Here is an 11,971-nt window from a genome sequence, read left to right as displayed (position 1 = left end):
GTTTTGTAGTATGCGCAGTGCAATGGAGACCCGGAAACTTGTTGTGGCCCAGTGTTTTGCAGTTGGACGACAAGATTGGTACACAGTAGTAAAGAGCGAGGCACTGAGTTGGCATGAATAATGGAGTGCACAATGGGGCTCGAGATGTGTTTGTTACCTCAGGTGCTGTATGATTGTCGACAAGGAGTGAAAACGGAGCAATTTGTGACGGCTCTTTCAATTTAAGACGTTAAAAACAGACGGAATTTGCATTTGTAATACCAGAGCATCGAAACTACTTGGAACTTTTGTGTATATGAACGTGTCCGCGCCTTTGTACTCTGCTCCCTTCACCGCTACAAACCAACCAACCATCGTGTCCGTGCGCATCAGAGTCGCAAAGAATGGGGAATAGCGCAGTTTGGTCGTGCATGTAGCGTACCTCAGTTGGTAGAGCGTTCGCTTTACATATGAAAGGTGCAGGGTTCAAGCCGCGGCGCCTCCATTTTTTGTGGTCAGTGCATGGTAAGTGTTGATCGCGGCGAACCTAAAGGCACGCAAGATGTTGCAAAGCCAGCGTCACAGACTGATATGATGTATACTGACGTAAGGAGAGCAAGATGTAAGTGTGGGGACCGGCTGTTATCGAGGTGTCATCGAGTGCAGATCTGTCTTAGGTATCACGGCTTAACCTCATTGAAGTCTAGAGGGTGGACAACACGTTCGTCTTACTCAGAGCGGTGTCCGAACTCTATTTTCAACGTTATACGTGCCACTTTCATTGTGGCCAACTACGATTCGATACAGAATGCACGAAACATGAAAGACACCCTAACGGATACATAGAGAGTAGTGTTTGTCTGCTGAATAATGGGAGTGCAAGGGTCTGTGTCGTCTATATGGCTGTATGTAGCACCATTAGTCTTCGGGGGGGGCGGGCGTAGCTCAGATGGTAGAGCAGTCGTTTAGTATGCGAGAGGTACTGGGATCAATACCCAGTGCCTCCAGAATTTTTAACACACCTACATGGGCACCTTGCCATGCAAGTGGAATAATTCTGAGCCTGCAGATGTGTCTAGGAAGATACAAGCGAATGATTAGCATCCACAATTGGCAAGCGTGCTGTTATTAGTGCGCGGGAAGCACCCTCCTCCCACGCCTACACTTAATTTAGAAACAGTACAAGTGTTCCCGTAAGATTCTCAAGCCTATGTCGGAAAGATCTGCCTTGCGCCGAGTTCACGTAAATCCCACTGCACATTCCTATTCTTTGCGTGCAGTCGGCTGCTACTGGTGTTGCTAGTTGTGACTGCTGATAACAGATGCCGTAGCAATCAATTCATGGAGTGAGTTGTATGTTTTGCGATAGTCTGTCTCTGACAAGCAAGCACAGGTGACATAGGTGCGAACACAGGAAGCTAGCAGACCCTCGCTGCCTGCAGACACCGAGCAGCCACACTAGGAGGGCGGCCTAAGCCGTAGGCGAAATGTGCTCATTCGTTTTGGCGCGACGTCGAACTATAAATAATGCTGTCATTAGCGTGAGCGTCGTGGAAAGTCGGAAAAGTCGGCTGCGTGGGTGAGTGCCAAGTTTGGGGAGCGTTTTGTAGTATGCGCAGTGCAATGGAGACCCGGAAACTTGTTGTGGCCCAGTGTTTTGCAGTTGGACGACAAGATTGGTACACAGTAGTAAAGAGCGAGGCACTGAGTTGGCATGAATAATGGAGTGCACAATGGGGCTCGAGATGTGTTTGTTACCTCAGGTGCTGTATGATAGTTGACAAGGAGTGAAAACGGAGCAATTTGTGACGGCTCTTTCAATTTAAGACGTTAAAAACAGACGGAATTTGCATTTGTAATATCAGAGCATCGAAACTACTTGGAACTTTTGTGTATATGAACGTGTCCGCGCCTTTGTACTCTGCTCCCTTCACCTCTACAAACCAACCAACCATCGTGTCCGTGCGCATCAGAGTCGCAAAGAATGGGGAATTGCGCAGTTTGATCGTGCATGTGGCGTAGCTCAGTTAGTAGAGCGTTCGCTTCGCATGTGAAAGGTGCAGGGTTCAAGCCGCGGCGCCTTCATTTTTTGTGGTCAGTGCATGGTAAGTGTTGGTCGCGGCGAACCTAAAGGCACGCAAGATGTTGCAAAGCCAGCGTCACAGACTGATATGATGTATACTGACGTAAGGAGAGCAAGATGTAAGTGTGGGGACCGGCTGTTATCGAGGTGTCATCGAGTGCAGATCTGTCTTAGGTATCACGGCTTAACCTCATTGAAGTCTAGAGGGTGGACAACACGTTCGTCTTACTCAGACCGGTGTCCGAACTCTATTTTCAACGTTATACGTGCCACTTTCATTGTGGCCAACTACGATTCGATACAGAATACACGAAAGCTGAAAGACACCCTAACGGATACATAGAGAGTAGTGTTTGTCTGCTGAATAATGGGAGTGCAAGGGTCTGTATCGTCTATATGGCTGTATGTAGCACCATTAGTCTTCGGGGGGGCGGGCGTAGCTTAGATGGTAGAGCGCTCGCTTAGTATGCGAGAGGTACTGGGATCAATACCCAGTGCCTACAGAATTTTTAACACACCTACATGCGCACCTTGCCATGCAAGTGGAATAATTCACAGCCAGCAGATGTGTCTAGGAAGATACAAGCGAATGATTAGCATCCACAATTGGCAAGCGTGCTGTTATTAGTGCGCGGGAAGCACCCCCCTCCCACGCCTACACTTAATTTAGAAACAGTACAAGTGTTCCCGTAAGATTCTCAAGCCTATGTCGGAAAGATCTGCCTTGCGCCGAGTTCACGTAAATCCCACTGCACATTCCTATTCTTTGCGTGCAGTCGGCTGCTACTGGTGTTGCTAGTTGTGACTGCTGATAACAGATGCCGTAGCAATCAATTCATGGAGTGAGTTGTATGTTTTGCGATAGTCTGTCTCTGACAAGCAAGCACAAGTGACATAGGTGCGAACACAGGAAGCTTGCAGACCCTCGCTGCCTGCAGACACCGAGCAGCCACACTAGGAGGGCGGCCTAAGCCGTAGGCGAAATGTGCTCATTCGCTTTGGCGCGACGTCGAACTATAAATAATGCTGTCACTAGCGTGAGCGTCGTGGAAAGTCGGAAAAGTCGGCTGCGTGGGTGAGTGCCAAGTTTGGGGAGCGTTTTGTAGTATGCGCAGTGCAATGGAGACCCGGAAACTTGTTGTGGCCCAGTGTTTTGCAGTTGGACGACAAGATTGGTACACAGTAGTAAAGAGCGAGGCACTGAGTTCGCATGAATAATGGAGTGCACAATGGGGCTCGAGATGTGTTTGTTACCTCAGGTGCGGTATGATTGTCGACAAGGAGTGAAAACGGAGCAATTTGTGACGCCTCTTTCAATGTAAGACGTTAAAAACAGACGGAATTTGCATTTGTAACACCAGAGCATCGAAACTACTTGGAACTTTTGTGTATATGAACGTGTCCGCGCCATTGTACTCTGCTCCCTTCACCGCTACAAACCAACCAACCATCTTGTCCGTGCGCATCAGAGTCGCAAAGAATGGGGCATAGCGCAGTTTGCTCGTGCATGTGGCGTAGCTCAGTTGGTAGGGCGTTCGCTTCACATGTGAAAGGTGCAGGGTTCAGGCCGCGGCGCCTCCATTTTTTGTGGTCAGTGCATGGTAAGTGTTGGTCGCGGCGAACCTAAAGGCACGCAAGATGTTGCAAAGCCAGCGTCACAGACTGATTTGATGTATACTAACGTAAGAAGAGCAAGATGTAAGTGTGGGGACCGGCTGTTATCGAGGTGTCATCGAGTGCATATCTGTCTTAGGTATCACGGCTTAACCTCATTGAAGTCTAGAGGGTGGACAACACGTTCGTCTTACTCAGAGCGGTGTCCGAACTCTATTTTCAACGTTATACGTGCCACTTTCATTGTGGCCAACTACGATTCGATACAGAATGCAAGAAACCTGAAAGACACCCTAACGGATACATAGAGAGTAGTGTTTGTATGCTGAATAATGTGAGTGCAAGGGTCTGTGTCGTCTATATGGCTGTATGTAGCACCATTAGTCTTCGGGGGGCGGGCGTAGCTCAGATGGTAGAGCGCTCGCTTAGTATGCGAGAGGTACTGGGATCAATACCCAGTGCCTACAGAATTTTTAACACACCTACATGCGCACCTTGCCATGCGAGTGGAATAATTCACAGCCAGCAGATGTGTCTAGGAAGATACAAGCGAATGATTAGCATCCACAATTGGCAAGCGTGCTGTTATTAGTGCGCGGGAAGCACCCCCCTCCCACGCCTACACTTAATTTAGAAACAGTACAAGTGTTCCCGTAAGATTCTCAAGCCTATGTCGGAAAGATCTGCCTTGCGCCGAGTTCACGTAAATCCCACTGCACATTCCTATTCTTTGCGTGCAGTCGGCTGCTACTGGTGTTGCTAGTTGTGACTGCTGATAACAGATGCCGTAGCAATCAATTCATGGAGTGAGTTGTATGTTTTGCGATAGTCTTTCTCTGACAAGCAAGCACAGGTGACATAGGTGCGAACACAGGAAGCTTGCAGACCCTCGCTGCCTGCAGACACCGAGCAGCCACACTAGGAGGGCGGCCTAAGCCGTAGGCGAAATGTGCTCATTCGCTTTGGCGCGACGTCGAACTATAAATAATGCTGTCTCTAGCGTGAGCGTCGTGGAAAGTCGGAAAAGTCGGCTGCGTGGGTGAGTGCCAAGTTTGGGGAGCGTTTTGTAGTATGCGCAGTGCAATGGAGACCCGGAAACTTGTTGTGGCCCAGTGTTTTGCAGTTGGACGACAAGATTGGTACACAGTAGTAAAGAGCGAGGCACTGAGTTGGCATGAATAATGGAGTGCACAATGGGGCTCGAGATGTGTTTGTTACCTCAGGTGCTGTATGATTGTCGACAAGGAGTGAAAACGGAGCAATTTGTGACGGCTCTTTCAATTTAAGACGTTAAAAACAGACGGAATTTGCATTTGTAATACCAGAGCATCGAAACTACTTGGAACTTTTGTGTATATGAACGTGTCCGCGCCTTTGTACTCTGCTCCCTTCACCGCTACAAACCAACCAACCATCGTGTCCGTGCGCATCAGAGTCGCAAAGAATGGGGAATAGCGCCGTTTGGTCGTGCATGTAGCGTACCTCAGTTGGTAGAGCGTTCGCTTTACATATGAAAGGTGCAGGGTTCAAGCCGCGGCGCCTCCATTTTTTGTGGTCAGTGCATGGTAAGTGTTGGTCGCGGCGAACCTAAAGGCACGCAAGATGTTGCAAAGCCAGCGTCACAGACTGATATGATGTATACTGACGTAAGGAGAGCAAGATGTAAGTGTGGGGACCGGCTGTTATCGAGGTGTCATCGAGTGCAGATCTGTCTTAGGTATCACGGCTTAACCTCATTGAAGTCTAGAGGGTGGACAACACGTTCGTCTTACTCAGAGCGGTGTCCGAACTCTATTTTCAACGTTATACGTGCCACTTTCATTGTGGCCAACTACGATTCGATACAGAATGCACGAAACCTGCAAGACACCCTAACGGATACATAGAGAGTAGTGTTTGTCTGCTGAATAATGGGAGTGCAAGGGTCTGTGTCGTCTATATGGCTGTATGTAGCACCATTAGTCTTCGGGGGGGCGGGCGTAGCTTAGATGGTAGAGCGCTCGCTTAGTATGCGAGAGGTACTGGGATCAATACCCAGTGCCTCCAGAATTTTTAACACACCTACATGCGCACCTTGCCATGCAAGTGGAATAATTCACAGCCAGCAGATGTGTCTAGGAAGATACAAGCGAATGATTAGCATCCACAATTGGCAAGCGTGCTGTTATTAGTGCGCGGGAAGCACCCCCCTCCCACGCCTACACTTAATTTAGAAACAGTACAAGTGTTCCCGTAAGATTCTCAAGCCTATGTCGGAAAGATCTGCCTTGCGCCGAGTTCACGTAAATCCCACTGCACATTCCTATTCTTTGCGTGCAGTCGGCTGCTACTGGTGTTGCTAGTTGTGACTGCTGATAACAGATGCCGTAGCAATCAATTCATGGTGTGAGTTGTATGTTTTGCGATAGTCTGTCTCTGACAAGCAAGCACAGGTGACATAGGTGCGAACACAGGAAGCTTGCAGACCCTCGCTGCCTGCAGACACCGAGCAGCCACACTAGGAGGGCGGCCTAAGCCGTAGGCGAAATGTGCTCATTCGCTTTGGCGCGACGTCGAACTATAAATAATGCTGTCACTAGCGTGAGCGTCGTGGAAAGTCGGAAAAGTCGGCTGCGTGGGTGAGTGCCAAGTTTGGGGAGCGTTTTGTAGTATGCGCAGTGCAATGGAGACCCGGAAACTTGTTGTGGCCCAGTGTTTTGCAGTTGGACGACAAGATTGGTACACAGTAGTAAAGAGCGAGGCACTGAGTTGGCATGAATAATGGAGTGCACAATGGGGCTCGAGATGTGTTTATTACCTCAGGTGCGGTATGATTGTCGACAAGGAGTGAAAACGGAGCAATTTGTGACGCCTCTTTCAATTTAAGACGTTAAAAACAGACGGAATTTGCATTTGTAACACCAGAGCATCGAAACTACTTGGAACTTTTGTGTATATGAACGTGTCCGCGCCTTTGTACTCTGCTCCCTTCACCACTACAAACCAACCAACCATCTTGTCCGTGCGCATCAGAGTCGCAAAGAATGGGGAATAGCGCAGTTTGGTCGTGCATGTGGCGTAGCTCAGTTGGTAGGGCGTTCGCTTCACATGTGAAAGGTGCAGGGTTCAGGCCGCGGCGCCTCCATTTTTTGTGGTCAGTGCATGGTAAGTGTTGGTCGCGGCGAACCTAAAGGCACGCAAGATGTTGCAAAGCCAGCGTCACAGACTGATATGATGTATACTAACGTAAGAAGAGCAAGATGTAAGTGTGGGGACCGGCTGTTATCGAGGTGTCATCGAGTGCATATCTGTCTTAGGTATCACGGCTTAACCTCATTGAAGTCTAGAGGGTGGACAACACGTTCGTCTTACTAAGAGCGGTGTCCGAACTCTATTTTCAACGTTATACGTGCCACTTTCATTGTGGCCAACTACGATTCGATACAGAATGCACGAAACCTGAAAGACACCCTAACGGATACATAGAGAGTAGTGTTTGTCTGCTGAATAATGTGAGTGCAAGGGTCTGTGTCGTCTATATGGCTGTATGTAGCACCATTACTCTTCGGGGGGGGGGGGGGGGCGTAGCTCAGATGGTAGAGCAGTCGTTTGGTATGCGAGAGGTACTGGGATCAATACCCAGTGCCTCCAGAATTTTTAACACACCTACATGCGCACCTTGCCATGCAAGTGGAATAATTCTCAGCTTGCAGATGTGTCTAGGAAGATACAAGCGAATGATTAGCATCCACAATTGGCAAGCATGCTGTTATTAGTGCGCGGGAAGCACCCTCCTCCCACGCCTACACTTAATTTAGAAACAGTACAAGTGATCCCGTAAGATTCTCAAGCCTATGTCGGAAAGATCTGCCTTGCGCCGAGTTCACGTAAATCCCACTGCACATTCCTATTCTTTGCGTGCAGTCGGCTGCTACTGGTGTTGCTAGTTGTGACTGCTGATAACAGATGCTGTAGCAATCAATTCATGGAGTGAGTTGTATGTTTTGCGATAGTCTGTCTCTGACAAGCAAGCACAGGTGACATAGGTGCGAACACAGAAAGCTAGCAGACCCTCGCTGCCTGCAGACACCGAGCAGCCACACTAGGAGGGCGGCCTAAGCCGTAGGCGAAATGTGCTCATTCGTTTTGGCGCGACGTCGAACTATAAATAATGCTGTCATTAGCGTGAGCGTCGTGGAAAGTCGGAAAAGTCGGCTGCGTGGGTGAGTGCCAAGTTTGGGGAGCGTTTTGTAGTAAGCGCAGTGCAATGGAGACCCGGAAACTTGTTGTGGCCCAGTGTTTTGCAGTTGGACGACAAGATTGGTACACAGTAGTAAAGAGCGAGGCACTGAGTTGGCATGAATAATGGAGTGCACAATGGGGCTCGAGATGTGTTTGTTACCTCAGGTGCTGTATGATTGTCGACAAGGAGTGAAAACGGAGCAATTTGTGACGGCTCTTTCAATTTGAGACGTTAAAAACAGACGGAATTTGCATTTGTAATACCAGAGCATCGAAACTACTTGGAACTTTTGTGTACATGAACGTGTCCGCGCCTTTGTACTCTGCTCCCTTCACCGCTACAAACCAACCAACCATCGAGTCCGTGCGCATCAGAGTCGCAAAGAATGGGGAATTGCGCAGTTTGGTCGTGCATGTGGCGTAGCTCAGTTGGTAGAGCGTTCGCTTCGCATGTGAAAGGTGCAGTGTACAAGCTGCGGCGCCTCCATTTTTTGTGGTCAGTGCATGGTAAGTGTTGGTGGCGGCGAACTTAAAGGCACGCAAGATGTTGCAAAGCCAGCGTCACAGACTGATATGATGTATACTGACGTAAGGAGAGCAAGATGTAAGTGTGGGGACCGGCTGTTATCGAGGTGTCATCGAGTGCAGATCTGTCTTAGGTATCACGGCTTAACCTCATTGAAGTCTAGAGGGTGGACAACACGTTCGTCTTACTAAGAGCGGTGTCCGAACTCTATTTTCTACGTTATACGTGCCACTTTCATTGTGGCCAACTACGATTCGATACAGAATGCACGAAACCTGAAAGACACCCTAACGGATACATAGAGAGTAATGTTTGTCTGCTGAATAATGGGAGTGCAAGGGTCTGTGTCGTCTATATGGCTGTATGTAGCACCATTAGTCTTCGGGGGGCGGCCGTAGCTCAGATGGTAGAGCGCTCGCTTAGTATGCGAGAGGTACTGGGATCAATACCCAGTGCCTACAGAATTTTTAACACACCTACATGCGCACCTTGCCATGCGAGTGGAATAATTCACAGCCAGCAGATGTGTCTAGGAAGATACAAGCGAATGATTAGCATCCACAATTGGCAAGCGTGCTGTTATTAGTGCGCGGGAAGCACCCCCCTCCCACGCCTACACTTAATTTAGAAACAGTACAAGTGTTCCCGTAAGATTCTCAAGCCTATGTCGGAAAGATCTGCCTTGCGCCGAGTTCACGTAAATCCCACTGCACATTCCTATTCTTTGCGTGCAGTCGGCTGCTACTGGTGTTGCTAGTTGTGACTGCTGATAACAGATGCCGTAGCAATCAATTCATGGAGTGAGTTGTATGTTTTGCGATAGTCTTTCTCTGACAAGCAAGCACAGGTGACATAGGTGCGAACACAGGAAGCTTGCAGACCCTCGCTGCCTGCAGGCACCGAGCAGCCACACTAGGAGGGCGGCCTAAGCCGTAGGCGAAATGTGCTCATTCGCTTTGGCGCGACGTCGAACTATAAATAATGCTGTCACTAGCGTGAGCGTCGTGGAAAGTCGGAAAAGTCGGCTGCGTGGGTGAGTGCCAAGTTTGGGGAGCGTTTTGTAGTATGCGCAGTGCAATGGAGACCCGGAAACTTGTTGTGGCCCAGTGTTTTGCAGTTGGACGACAAGATTGGTACACAGTAGTAAAGAGCGAGGCACTGAGTTGGCATGAATAATGGAGTGCACAATGGGGCTCGAGATGTGTTTGTTACCTCAGGTGCTGTATGATTGTCGACAAGGAGTGAAAACGGAGCAATTTGTGACGGCTCTTTCAATTTAAGACGTTAAAAACAGACGGAATTTGCATTTGTAATACCAGAGCATCGAAACTACTTGGAACTTTTGTGTATATGAACGTGTCCGCGCCTTTGTACTCTGCTCCCTTCACCGCTACAAACCAACCAACCATCGTGTCCGTGCGCATCAGAGTCGCAAAGAATGGGGAATAGCGCAGTTTGGTCGTGCATGTAGCGTACCTCAGTTGGTAGAGCGTTCGCTTTACATATGAAAGGTGCAGGGTTCAAGCCGCGGCGCCTCCATTTTTTGTGGTCAGTGCATGGTAAGTGTTGATCGCGGCGAACCTAAAGGCACGCAAGATGTTGCAAAGCCAGCGTCACAGACTGATATGATGTATACTGACGTAAGGAGAGCAAGATGTAAGTGTGGGGACCGGCTGTTATCGAGGTGTCATCGAGTGCAGATCTGTCTTAGGTATCACGGCTTAACCTCATTGAAGTCTAGAGGGTGGACAACACGTTCGTCTTACTCAGAGCGGTGTCCGAACTCTATTTTCAACGTTATACGTGCCACTTTCATTGTGGCCAACTACGATTCGATACAGAATGCACGAAACATGAAAGACACCCTAACGGATACATAGAGAGTAGTGTTTGTCTGCTGAATAATGGGAGTGCAAGGGTCTGTGTCGTCTATATGGCTGTATGTAGCACCATTAGTCTTCGGGGGGGGGCGGGCGTAGCTCAGATGGTAGAGCAGTCGTTTAGTATGCGAGAGGTACTGGGATCAATACCCAGTGCCTCCAGAATTTTTAACACACCTACATGGGCACCTTGCCATGCAAGTGGAATAATTCTGAGCCTGCAGATGTGTCTAGGAAGATACAAGCGAATGATTAGCATCCACAATTGGCAAGCGTGCTGTTATTAGTGCGCGGGAAGCACCCTCCTCCCACGCCTACACTTAATTTAGAAACAGTACAAGTGTTCCCGTAAGATTCTCAAGCCTATGTCGGAAAGATCTGCCTTGCGCCGAGTTCACGTAAATCCCACTGCACATTCCTATTCTTTGCGTGCAGTCGGCTGCTACTGGTGTTGCTAGTTGTGACTGCTGATAACAGATGCCGTAGCAATCAATTCATGGAGTGAGTTGTATGTTTTGCGATAGTCTGTCTCTGACAAGCAAGCACAGGTGACATAGGTGCGAACACAGGAAGCTAGCAGACCCTCGCTGCCTGCAGACACCGAGCAGCCACACTAGGAGGGCGGCCTAAGCCGTAGGCGAAATGTGCTCATTCGTTTTGGCGCGACGTCGAACTATAAATAATGCTGTCATTAGCGTGAGCGTCGTGGAAAGTCGGAAAAGTCGGCTGCGTGGGTGAGTGCCAAGTTTGGGGAGCGTTTTGTAGTATGCGCAGTGCAATGGAGACCCGGAAACTTGTTGTGGCCCAGTGTTTTGCAGTTGGACGACAAGATTGGTACACAGTAGTAAAGAGCGAGGCACTGAGTTGGCATGAATAATGGAGTGCACAATGGGGCTCGAGATGTGTTTGTTACCTCAGGTGCTGTATGATAGTTGACAAGGAGTGAAAACGGAGCAATTTGTGACGGCTCTTTCAATTTAAGACGTTAAAAACAGACGGAATTTGCATTTGTAATATCAGAGCATCGAAACTACTTGGAACTTTTGTGTATATGAACGTGTCCGCGCCTTTGTACTCTGCTCCCTTCACCTCTACAAACCAACCAACCATCGTGTCCGTGCGCATCAGAGTCGCAAAGAATGGGGAATTGCGCAGTTTGATCGTGCATGTGGCGTAGCTCAGTTAGTAGAGCGTTCGCTTCGCATGTGAAAGGTGCAGGGTTCAAGCCGCGGCGCCTTCATTTTTTGTGGTCAGTGCATGGTAAGTGTTGGTCGCGGCGAACCTAAAGGCACGCAAGATGTTGCAAAGCCAGCGTCACAGACTGATATGATGTATACTGACGTAAGGAGAGCAAGATGTAAGTGTGGGGACCGGCTGTTATCGAGGTGTCATCGAGTGCAGATCTGTCTTAGGTATCACGGCTTAACCTCATTGAAGTCTAGAGGGTGGACAACACGTTCGTCTTACTCAGACCGGTGTCCGAACTCTATTTTCAACGTTATACGTGCCACTTTCATTGTGGCCAACTACGATTCGATACAGAATACACGAAAGCTGAAAGACACCCTAACGGATACATAGAGAGTAGTGTTTGTCTGCTGAATAATGGGAGTGCAAGGGTCTGTATCGTCTATATGGCTGTATGTAGCACCATTAGTCTTCGGGACG

The 11,971-nt window shown here is 48.9% G+C and overlaps 1 non-coding gene across 1 annotated transcript; it reads left to right on the top strand.

Annotated features, from left to right (window-relative positions):
- Nucleotides 1-4,070: 4,070 nt before the first annotated feature.
- Trnat-agu (transfer RNA threonine (anticodon AGU)) lies at nt 4,071-4,143 on the top strand. Its single transcript has one exon. It is a non-coding gene; the product is annotated as a tRNA-Thr (tRNA).
- Nucleotides 4,144-11,971: the final 7,828 nt, after the last annotated feature.

This window comes from Schistocerca gregaria, chromosome 10 (assembly GCF_023897955.1).
Source record: "Schistocerca gregaria isolate iqSchGreg1 chromosome 10, iqSchGreg1.2, whole genome shotgun sequence".
NCBI lineage: Eukaryota > Metazoa > Arthropoda > Insecta > Orthoptera > Acrididae > Schistocerca > Schistocerca gregaria.
This window is presented reverse-complemented; position numbering and strand designations above follow the sequence as displayed.